Below are 13,051 nucleotides of genomic sequence, written 5' to 3'. Positions count from 1 at the left end.
CCTCTCAACGCCATTTACTACTTGCGAGAGGATGGCACCCAGGCAATAGTATGATGCATCGGCGGCGACGATGGGCAGGGGTCGTATGTGGCCAGACAAGGAGGTCGTGAGAGGGCCGACTTGATACTTGTGAAAGCCTGGTCACACACTGTGTCCCAAACCCGACGCACATCCTTGCGCAACAACCCTATCAGGGACGTCGAAATCTCGGCGGCGTGGGGTGTAAAACGTCGATAATAGTTAATTTGACTGAGGACAGATTGCAGTTGCTTCACTGGGAGGAGGCAGGTTTTTAATCACCTCGACATACTCCTTAGAGGTGTGTAGACTGTGGGCATCAATTGTGAACCCAAGATAACTGACCTTGCACGCAAAAAAGTCACACTTTTCTTTCAAGCAACGCAAGTTAGCCTCAGAAGAAACCTTGTCCGTGATGTCCACTGCAGATGAGCCACCAACAATGACATCGTCCAGATATTTTGCTGCACCAGGCACCTAACTTGTGACTTGTTCCAAATAACGTTGGAAAATGGCGGGGACACCGGCAATGCCAAATAGGAGGTGGTTGTACCAGAAAAGGCCACATGGGGTATTGATAACTAGGATCTGCTGCAATTCCTCATGCAAAGGCAGCTGCAAATAAGCATTGTGCAGATCGATTTTGGCGAAAACAGTTGAGCCCGCAAGACGTGTGAGTATGCCATCTACCAACGGGCAGGATAAGCATTGATGACGGACTGAAAGTTTACAGTGACCTTGAAATCGCCACAGATGCGTAAAGCACCATCTGGCTTCTCGACTAAAATGATAGGTGTCGCCCAGTGACTGACTGCGTGATGGGAGAAAGGATGCCTTCATCTTGTAAGTGGTCGGCAGGAAAGAATGAATGATCAAGTTTGAACACATTTTGTTTAACTAAGCCGCCTTCTTACTGTGCACTAATTTCCAAATCCAAAAACAACAAGACATGCAATAATTCTTATGATGGCATAAACCAGATAAAAGTTACAAGACAATGAAAAGAAATAATAACAACCAAAATATTATGCTACAGGATTCCAAAGTGCTGTTACCCCCAACAAGATACAAATTCCTATAGAAGACTACAGCGGGTGTGTTCTGGGCTAGAGCTGGCATAGCTATTGGCTGGAGCTGTCCTAGCTGTAGGTACAAACTGCCGGTCTTACTCTGCTGGTGATCATACAACACCGATTCTGCAGAGTGCTACACTTAGTCACATTAGTTCCAATTGGTGGATCTCTGTCACATGACTTTTCACAAAGTAGTGCTGTGTTTATGCGGAAGGTCTGTTGATATTTACATTCATTGGGAATTTTTTGATATGAGCTCTTGAAGAGAGGATGGCAGCCCACATTGCTCCTCTGTTGTGCACGCTCTCTAACTGATAAGGGGCCGCTACGACATTTTATGTCCTTGCTCCATCCGTCATGGGATATTTTGTAGCCAATCCATATTCTGTACTCATTAGACTGTTAATTGCATTCAACAGATCCTCTAATACTTCTTCACTTTCACTGACGGTGGCAAATGTCATCAGCGAATCTTATCATTGATATCTTTTCACCCTGAATTTTAATCCCACTCTTGAGCCTTTCTTTTATTTCCATCACTGCTTCTTCGATGTGTAGATTGAACAGTCGGGGCGAAAGACTCTATCCAGTCTTACATCCTTTTTTATCCTAGCATTTCATTCTTGGTCTTCCAGTCTTATTGTTCTCTCTTTATTCTTGTACATATTGTATATTACCTGTCGTTCCCTATACTTTAATCCTATTTTTATCAGAATTTCAAACACCTTGCACTATTTTATATTGTCAAAAGATTTCCCAGGGCGCAAATCCTATGAATGTGTCGTTATTTTTCTTGAGTCTTTCTTCCATTGTCAACTGCAACGTCAGAACTGCCTCTCTGGTTCCTTTATCTACCCTAAATCAAACTGATCGTCACCTAACAGATCCTCAGTTTTTCTTTCCATTCTTCTTCATATTATTCTTGTCAGCAACATTGATGCATGCACTGTTAAGCTGATTGTCATTCTCACAATCGTTGGTTTTTGCTGTCTTCAGTCATGAGTCTCACACATTCCGCACACCAATGTGAATCGTCGGTTTTCCTTTTTTTTTTTTTTTACGCTTCTCCAATAATGAGTTTAGGAACTCCGACGATTTCATCAATTGCTTCTGCCTTACTTGATCTTAAGTCGTCCAAAATTCTCCTAGGCTCTGATTCTAATAATTCATACCCTATCGGTTCCCTGTTGAGTACTGTTTCTTCTTATATCACGTCATCAAACAAGTCTTCCCCGTCACAGAGACCTTCAATTTGCTCTTTACACCTATCCGCTCTCTCCTCTGAATTTAACACTGGAATTCCCATTACACTCTTAATATTATCACTCTTGCATTTAATTTTACCGAATGTTGTTGTGATTTTCTGTATGCTGAGTATGCTGAGCAAGACCTTCTGACAAACATTTCTTTTTCTATTTCTTCACATTTTTCATGTAACCATTTCGTGTTAGCTTCCCTGGGCTTCCTATTTATTTGATTCCAAAAGTGACTTGTATTTCTGTATTTCTGAATTTTTTTGAACATTATTGTACTTCTTTTTTTCACCGATCAACTGTTCTTCTGTTACCCATGGTTTCTTCACAGTTATCTGCCTTGTACCTAAGTTTTTCTTTCCAACTTTTGTGATCGCCCTTTTTAGAGATGTCCGTTCCTCTTCAGCTGATCTGCCCACTGAGTTATTCACCATCGCAGTATCCATAGCCTCAGAGAACTTCAAGCGTATCTTTTCATTCCTTAGTAATTCTATATTCCACTTCTTTTCTCATTGATTCTTCCTAACTAGTCTCTTAAACTTGAGCTTGCTCTTCATCATCACTAAATTGTGATCTGAGTCTATATCTGCTCCTGGGCACGCCCTACACTCTGGAATCTCAGCATAACCGTGATATAATCTAACTGGAATCGTCGCGTATCATCTGGCTCTTTCTTCCTATGATTCTTGAACAGAGTATTCGCAGTCAAAACAGTCAAAGGTGTAATTTATTACAGAACTCAGTTAGTCTTTCTCCTCTCTCATTCCTACTACCAAGCTCATATTCTCGCTTAATCCTTTCAGTAACTCCTTCCCCTACTACCGCATTCAAATCCGCCTAAACTATTAGATCTCCCTTTATGTACCAAATTATCCGTTCAGTGTCCTCATGTACTTTCTCTATCTCTTCATCCTCTACGATGTCGACATCTATGCCTAAATTATTGTTCTCGGTGTTGGTTTGCTGTCGAGTATGATAGTTTCCGATACCTGCAGATATCCTAAGGTAAAAGTTTCCTCAACCTGAAGGTTTGTGTGAACACTGCAGTGCTTTACTAGACATGGTTCTATTGGAGCTGCTGTGCTCCTGCCTCCCTCCAACCCTTAAACACAATTACCCAGCGAATTATAGGGACCACTGAGCAATTTTGGCGTATCTCATATATACAAAAAATTCCAGAGATCTGAAAATCAGTATGCAACCAAAAAAATAATAATAAAAAAATATATAAAAGACATGCCCATTATTGTGCTGCGCTTGTAGCAACATCTGTCCCCCTTCTCCTCCCTACTGCACCGTTAGACTTTACATCACATTACAGGGTGAGTCACTAACTATTGCCACCAAGAATAACTCCGGAAGTATGACAGTAGCTGAAAAGTTTGTGGGACAAATGTTGCATGGATCAACGGGGGGTATAATATGACGTTGGTTTTTTGTTGCTAGGTGGGATCGCGTCATAGATATGAAGGTCAACTTTTTTTATGGGATTCTGTGGTCTGGTACTTAGTTTTTGATAGTGGCTATCGAGACGAATCCAATGATGTGTATCAGTAAGCTTCCTGAAGGTCAACGAAGGTCACAAAGGTGTCATGAACGTCAATTTACAGAAGGTGTTCGAAATGATGACATTGGCATCAATGCAGTGCTGCAATCTCCTTGTCATGGACTGAGTGGTACTCCTTCTCACTTCGGTATTTATCGAGGCACATGCTTTGACAATTCTCTCTTGTATGTCGTGCAAATAGTAAATATTAACGGAATACGGCGTATTCATCTAATGTGCCATTGACATGTAAACACCATTCGACGGTTTCGCAATACAACACTAACAGGAACCGTAAGACTAGTATCGTCGAATCAAGCGAATGTGAATGATGTATTCCTTGAAGAACAACTCGATATGCTTCTCATTTACGGAGAATGCCAACGATATTCAGTGAGAGCTAGAGACTTATACGCTGAAAGATATCCTCAACGTACTCACTCTACACGTCGTACATTTAAATATGTGTATGATAAATTGAGATCCCCCATCGGAGGTTCGAGTCCTCCCTCGGGCATGGGTGTGTGTGCTGCCGTTAGCGTAAGTTTAAGTTGGGTTAAGTAGTGCGTAAGCTTAGGGACCGATGACCTCAGCAGTTTTGTCCCATAAGGCCTTACCAGAAATTTCCAAATAAATTGAGAACAACTGGATCTTAAACGCATCGGAAACAAATCCGGCAAAGGACAGTTACTAACGAGGAAACGGAATTTGGTACTCTTCCCACTGTGGTTCGAGATCCTTGTGTCAGTTTGCGTCAAATCGTATGGGACCCTGGCTTGATCCAGTGTAGTTGTTCGTGTCCTGCATCGTCATAAATATCATCTTTACCATATCAGTATGCACCAAGAATTAACTGGTACGGATCGTATGCATCGTACTGAATTCTGCCGATGGGCTCAACTTCAGATTCAGAGGGGTGGCACATTTATTAATTTGATTTTATTTACTGACGTGGCTACATTCACGAGTCATGGAAATGTTAATTTGAGTAAAACGCATTATTGGGCAACTGAAAATCCATTTTCGGTGCGGCAAGTTGCACACCAAAAACCGTGGTCGGTGAATGTATGGTGTGGGATTCTGGAGGTCAGAATTATAGGCCCCTATTTCATCGAAGGAAATATAATGGTAGGAAGTACACCACATTCCTGCAAGAAACACTAGGTCTGTTGTTGGAAGAAATACCTTTAGGAACAAGGAACAGAATATGGTATCAACACGACGGGTGTCCGGCACATTTTTCGCTGATGGCTAGAAATGAGTTGCAGAGGCAGTTCTCAAATCGTTGGTTTGGACGCGGAGGAGATGTGTTGTGGACGGCTCGCTCTCTAAACTCGACATCTCTGAATTTTTTCTTGTGGGGATTCTTAAAAGACATTGTATATAAAGACGTTCGAACTACACCTGAAGATATGCGAGAGAGAATTGTCAGAGCATGTGCTTCGATAAGTGCCGATGTGATAAGGAATACCACTCAATCCATGATAAGAAGATTGCAGCATTTGATTTATACCAATGATCATCATATCGAACACCTTCTGTAAATGGACGTCTATGCCACCTTTGTGACCTTCGTTGATCTTCAGAGTCCTTACTGTTACACATCATTGGATTCGTCTCGATAGCTGCTATGAGAAAATAAGTGCCAAACTATAGCATTCCATTTAAAAAAACAAAGTTGACCTTCATATCTCTGAAGCGACCCCACCTAGCAACAAAAAACCAACGTCGTATTATGGCCCCAGTTGTCCCACGCAACTTTTGTCCCACAAACTTTTCAGCTCCTATCATACTTTCGGAGTTATTCTTGGTCGCAGTAGTTAGTGACTCACCCTGTATAAACGGCTTCTTCATACGTTACGATGCTCTAAATTATACAGTCTGTAAGACATATGTAACGCACATCACATATCTGGCCATAGCTATTACTAGAACTGAAGGAGACTTGTCTGACCTTGCTTTGTTCTCTAATTCATAAAGGCGCGCCCGAACGACTGTACAGTATGATTTGTCTCAACCAGCACCATAACGTCAAGAAAATGGTAAAATCCCAATCTCTTCGGTATACTCCAGGTTATATATTCCAACAATGCAATGGCAGAATATTGGGTGCGTCCCTTCCACAGGGAAGGGCGTCAATTTACACGTGTGTTCTATAGTGGCGCAGCAACTGGCTGGTATGTTTCTCTCGACCGACGGTCCCAATTAACTGTACAATGTACTGAAGCGACCTATTAGCCCATTGCCTAATATTTTCCCCCAAAGTCGCTATACTTACTATGTAAGTTTACGAAAATCAGCATACTTTGTCTTACACTCATTTCTCAAAATTACATGATTTATTTGAGAGGAATTCTTTACAAATATATCCTTACTGTTTACTGAAGTGATTGGCGTGAAGATAATACTGTTTTACAAGTTTTTATTGGTGTGGTAACCCCTATCAAATACAGGTATGTGCAACGCCACTAGACATTTCTCACACTTATACCGCGTATCACTGTTATTCTTCCTTGCTTTGCATACTACATGATTTCTTGGAGGTGTGTTCTTGATGGGATTGGGGGAATAAACTTAATAAAACCTGAAAACGATTGCTTATAACTTGCAAAATATTAAAGAAATTGAGTGTGCTATACACCACCAAATGGGTCGATTTCTCAGCCTTCCAGTTTTATATAACACGTCGTGCCATCTATTAACAGAGAAGAAGAAACACTAAGAAGAAGCTGTAGCTGCTCGACCCGTCTCACAGCTGGCAGTGGACTTGAAACCTGCGACCGGCTCTGTGCCAGCTGCATTAGCAAATGTGTTAAGCAACACCTCAGTACTTCCAACACCTCCTCTCATTCTTTTCCGGTGTTGGTCAGCATTGTGGAAGAAAAGAGGTTCCACTTGTAGATCTAGTGTTCTTGTAACACACCAGAGAAAACGATAAGCTTTCTGTGTCACGTTTTGTAATTACAAAGCTCGCAGTTGGCTATGATCTCGAGTGCTGTGGTGTGGTCCTCTGTTAACATGCTAAATATTTGTAGATAAGTTGACAACGTAGTTCCACGTGGAATACATAACCCACAACGAAAATAAGTTAGTGCTGCTAGCAACTTGGAAACTGTCAAGATATATGTCAGATTGCAAATAAGAACGAAAAACGCAACTTTTCACATAACTTCTCCATTTATTTATTTTTACACAATCGGCTATCATTAAAGGACATAGGTTACAACAGATACAATGGTAGTCATCAGTTTCCGTACATCAGAACGAATTCTGTCGAGACGTATTGAAGCGGCTGGAAATTGATGCAATTAACGTAATTTTTCGCATGTTTGAGGCTGTCCGCCCCTTGGGGAAGATATGCTCACTAGCAGCAGGCTGCATGCTGTACTGAAGACGTTTCGGAACAGCATACAGCTGGTTCCAGGAAAACACCAATGACTGCTACATTCACGGCTGTGCACAAAATGGTGCGCGCATGAAGACCAGCAAGTAGTTCTTAGTTGGCCAGCGTGTTGTGGAGATACGAGATATTATCCTATGGCGAGAGTCTTGTTTATAATTATGTGCGGCGAAAGTCAGTCCAGGGAAGTAAATATTACAAGAATGACGCGTTATGAACTGCCTCAATCTACTATGTGTGAGTCTAATAGACTGCCAGTTCTGCGACTGCTTCCGTCGACCAAATACACCTGTGTCTCTTGAAGTCTGTGAAAAATTGCTGAAACTAAACAGTTCCTAATGCTTCTCCATAAAATTATTTTCCTGCACTCCTACATTGCTCTTCCGTTTGTCACATTTCCGCCACACAGCCACTATAAGATATCACATCCCACATCAGCGTAATAGTGAGACAGCTCATTACCAGACTCCGAAAGAGGGAGACTACGTTGCACTGCCGAAGTTCTCTTTTTTGTATTCGCTTTTTAGTATCGACTTTGACATAAGTAGTACCACACTGTGAGTAAAGTGTTGGTTGAGACAGGACCAGTTTTAGTGCGGCAAGCAATGGCAATAGCACACTACAGACAAACTGCCGGACCCAAATTCACGAAGGATGACTGAAAACTTGAAATTTTATGTAAAATAAGGAATAACAGGAACTTTCAAAATACCGTGCAGGAAACATCTAAACCATGCTGGGTAAAGATTCACGAAAACCTTTATAAATGTGAAAAGTACGAGGCTAGCTTATTATGGCAGAACGTGTGTCTTTATATGAAAGACTATAAATAAATTGGTCATACTTGCTCGGAAAATATAATCAAATTAAGTCTGAACCGAACATATGACGTGAAATTATAACACTAAAAATTAATTTTAAGGAAAGAACGAATAAAGAAACTGAAGATAAACGGTTTCTGTCGTTGAAAATGACTGTAAAGGAACCGAGATTACACTCAGTAAATTTGCGATGTGTGCAGTTACCATCAATGTGACTGTATTCATTGCATGCCTCAGAATAAAATTCTTTTCGTTGTTGTCTCCGTCAAGATAAAGGATATAACCTCAAAAAAATGTTCAAACGTGTGTGAAATCTTATGGGACTTAACTGCTAAGGTCATCTGTCCCTAAGCTTACACACTACTTAACCTAAATTATCCTAAGGATAAACACACACACCCATGCCCGAGGGAGGACTCGAACCTCCGCCGGGACAAGCTGCACAGTCCATGACTGCAGCGCCTAAGACCGCTCGGCTAATCCCGCGCTGCAATATACCTCAGTTATTCAATTTCGGCAAAAAGAAATAGTTTTTTTTGTACTGCTATCATCGGAAAACTTCAGTTGCAGAGAAGACAATGTTTACACAAACGTGTCTATGGGACTTATTCCGCAGTACTGTACTACAAGATAAAGTCTATACCGAATTTGGTGGAATGGAATGTTGAACGTGTGTAGACAGTTATCTGTCTGCTTCGTTAAGCTAGAAACTTAGAGCAAAAAATACTAACCTTCAAACTGTCCTTTGGGAAAATACAATAAATGGATTACTAATGAAATATAGCTGTTATTACTAAAAACCAGTTATTCACTATTGACACAGATCCATGTCGTTACTCTGGAGTTCTCTTTAAGAATGGAATAGAAAGAATATTTCACAGTTTTGGTACAGTAAGGTTGTGCTGATATTAAAAAAGTCATTTAACATGTTTTATATTTCAGCAGTAATTCATGTACATACATATGTCCCCGTTTCAAAATCTAGGCTTCACAGGAGGGCAGAGTGTGATGAAGACAGCGGTGTTATGATGTACTCACAACATTCTGCGAAAATATTTCAGTTTTTAAGAATGTTTGCATGCAAATTATATTTATCGGACAAGTCTGCTTAGCTGTACTTGCACGATGTCTTTCGACATTTCGGATAATTGAACACTGTCGCACAAGCGTCCCTGTCGCTCAGAGGTGGATTACGCAAGCGAATCCTTCAAGCGGAAACATTGTGTATTGTTTCCACTGCACCACTTCCATTGCAATACTTAACAATCTTACAGTATCATAATTTGTTGAGTGTGAGGTACTGACTGTCCCCGTCATTTGCAGAGATTAGTGATGACTCTTCTTATAAAACAAAACAATTGGGTTTTGGTCGCGGATGAAACGGGTGGTAGTTTGCCATTCTTTAGTAGGTTGATGCAGAATCTCAGTTCGTCAGCGCATTACTAACAAGTCGCTTGTCGTATTGGCCAAAACAGTGTTTAACTTCTCTCCCCATTAAACTGAAGTTGAATTATTATGAAGAATAATATCTAATTACTTGGATGGAAACTTTTGGGAGAGATAAGTCGCTTCCCCAGTATTTTAACACAAATGTCTCCCACATTCTCATATAAATTTAATTCCTACTTTGAATTCCCAAGTCTATAAAACAAAATGATCAGACAGTTACAGTTGATAATCATATTCTGTCTGCCTCTCGATGTCGAAGTCAGCACATTGAATAAAATTTCCGTGGCTCTGCAGGATTCCGAATTCCGGCGATCCTCGACTCCGAAAATTCTTAAAATAGTCAAAGGCACACTCGTACGCCGTAGGGAAGTCGTCTTAGGTGCTATGGCGTACTCACTCTGCAGCATGGGAATCAGTGTCCAAATTGTGTATTAATTTCGATAAAAGTCCTATAATTTATCTCTCAGAATAGAGCTTAAACGACCTAGGATACAAAGTTCTCTACGGGTTACGACACACCAGCTAATGTTCCGAGTCACAGGCAGAGGAGAAGTTAAAATAACCAAAGAATTCAACGTAGCTTTTCCCTTTATGAAATTATATTTTCCATAAATCCCAAGATGCTACTGCAGGCGGGTGTAAAATGAATACCCACAACGGAAAATACTGAACGCGAAAATGAAGATTTGGCCCTGTCTGACTACCCCATGAAGTAGATCTTAGGATCTCTTAATGGTGATATTATCTCCTCCTTCTTGCTCTTTAACATATAAATTACAACATAAACATAAATGAATGATTAGGGTAACTAGTAACTACAAAATGATAAAGGGTGTTTATGCTTATACATCTATTATAGATTAAAGCCCCTTTATATACTACAAATGTTTATATATCAATATCCAATGGATATACAGAGATACAAATGAATTTCCTAACATGATTGATCAATTGTACAAATCTGCTGCTTTTCATGGTTACGCGATCTAATATAAATAACGCGAATGACTGACATCATCTACGTACCAAACACTAGAAGACACTACTTTCAAAGATGATCTACAGTGGTGTGCAACCTCAATGGAAATAAAATTTACGTGATCACAGCTGTCTAGCTTTATAGCCCTAATAAGCCGAACCAATTAGCAATATCACCGTATGTACTACGTCCGGTGCATTGGTGTGATGGTTCTCGCACACGTCTGCGGTGACGGAAGAACTCCAGCCACAAAATGTAAAAGAAAAACTCATTCAGACGCTAGGATGGCAGAAGACGATCCTCTGACTAATATAATCTAATACTGTCTTCTTCTCTCTGTGTTCTACAGACGAGAAACGCAAACTCCCAGCCACAAGGACGGAGTTCAGATAACGTCTCAACGTGAGTATAGGCAGAAGGAGTGCTCTCAATCACTGAACACTGCATACTCAGCGACGACTCCCTACCCGGAGGCACAGTCCAGAATCGTATAAGTTCGCAACAGTGCAGTGCCTAACCGTTCTAACTATAAAATCTCCTGAGAGCAAAGACAGTAAGTCCGTCTGTAGCAACAAAGCTGATACTGAGCGACCGTCAGACATAAGCGCTCAAAACAGAAGACTTCTCTCTCTCTCAATCGCTGGCTTCCCAGCAAAGCTCCGCTCCCCTCCCTCGTAACTGCAGAAGGCGAATCATATTCTCGAAATCACGGAATACTCTCCATCTCTACAGATCTTCCAGCCGCCGACCAACCATATTTTAGTCTTTTGTCATCCAGTGCGGAAAGTTTGCGAGGAAATACCTATCTTCGTTAATTAGGAATACATACAATGGTACACCTCTCAGAGTAAATATCCTCGGAAATAACCCAGCCTGCGTGATTTCCAAGGTAACGCTTCCTCCTTCCTCTCTTCTGTGTCCAAGATTTTCAGAGTTTACAAAGTATTATCTGGGTGTCCTTCCAGTCCCTCTTTTCGGGATACATCATGCTCTTGTATGAGATGAAATGTTATCATAATTAATCAAATTACATTCTGTATGCAGAATGGCAGCTTACAACAATGCCACTAATTACAGTTCCACTGCAATTCTACTCTCCGTAATTGTTAAATCAGAAGTAAGGAAGTCCATTGCATACAAAATGTTCCACATTCTATCCACAGAAATGAAATGAAATGATCGTACTGCATTGTTGGCCGGGAGACCCCATGCGGGGTGTTCGGCCGCCGAAATTGCAAGTCCTTTTTAGTTGACGCCACTTCGAAGACTTGCGAGTCAATGAGATTTTATACCACAAGTCAGAAAGAATCTCTCTCTATCATAGTCGTAATGAGTCTTTGATCCACATAGATCACCTGCGTAGTTACGCATAAACATTTGCGCCAGATGAGAAAAAGGGACAGAAAAAAGGTGCTACTACAAGTGTATGGGTGTTTGAAAATAATGAAAGATAGGAGTAACAGAATAAGTGGTACAAGTATATAAAGCAGTCTTAGCTTTGTTTGGGAATTTTCATCAGGCCGTAGAAATAATGGAAAATCGCATGCAGCCTACACCTACAAAAACGTTCATTACATCCCTTAGATCAATTTCCGAAATTTTGGGTTTTCAGTGACGAGTCTATGAAAATTATGTACATATCGCTATCACAGAGATTATTGAAGTTAGCCTGAGAATGAGCCTATCATTCTGCAGCGGAACACATGTAGTTCATAAAATTCTTGAAGGATTAAAACTTTGCACTTTCGTCTTCTGCTCCCAACTCTCTTATCGATTGCACTATTCTACCGCAATTTACAACCTGCATCACATCTTCAGTCTCATATTATCTCTATGCCTCTTTTAGATCTCCAAGAATATACCGTGATGTATACTCCTCATCCTGTTTTTACGCTGTGGATCCCAAAATTAGAAAAACATAACATACTAAAATGTCTGATTTGATCCATTATAAATGGTTTTTGAAAGCCTGCGACTGTGAAAACAATAAGTTTGTTTATTAATAAATCTTCTGTTACCAGTCACGATTTTCTTTATTTACTGTTCACATGACGCGTTCCGATAAATGATTCCCATTTTCAAGTGCGTTTTTTGTATGTATTATGCAATTTCAATTGAGGTTGTCGATGTGTGAGAGTCTGCTTCATTTCATTGACTTTACTGCAATATATAAGAAACACGCGATTTTTTAGTTGGCTATCGATTCTTTTGCGAAGTTAGTGCCGAAAGTCTGAAGAATTTGTAGTTACAGTTTTCTAATGATCAATTTGCGCAGAGTCTCACACACACTTTAAACATCGAGAATATCTTATATAAACAAAACAGTTACGATTTTCTTACAAGTAGTCCACAGAGATAACATTAAAGGTCTTCCACTGATTATGATATGCTTTTGCACATGGATTATTTATCTTAACAATTTGGATCATAATTTACTCATATCGATTTTACAATTGTGCTTATTTCTATGTGTTGCTATTTTTATGTAAGTATACTATCGAAACATCTGAAG

Source organism: Schistocerca serialis, chromosome 1, assembly GCF_023864345.2.
Source record: "Schistocerca serialis cubense isolate TAMUIC-IGC-003099 chromosome 1, iqSchSeri2.2, whole genome shotgun sequence".
Lineage (NCBI taxonomy): Eukaryota > Metazoa > Arthropoda > Insecta > Orthoptera > Acrididae > Schistocerca > Schistocerca serialis.
Note: the sequence above shows the minus strand (reverse complement) of the source record.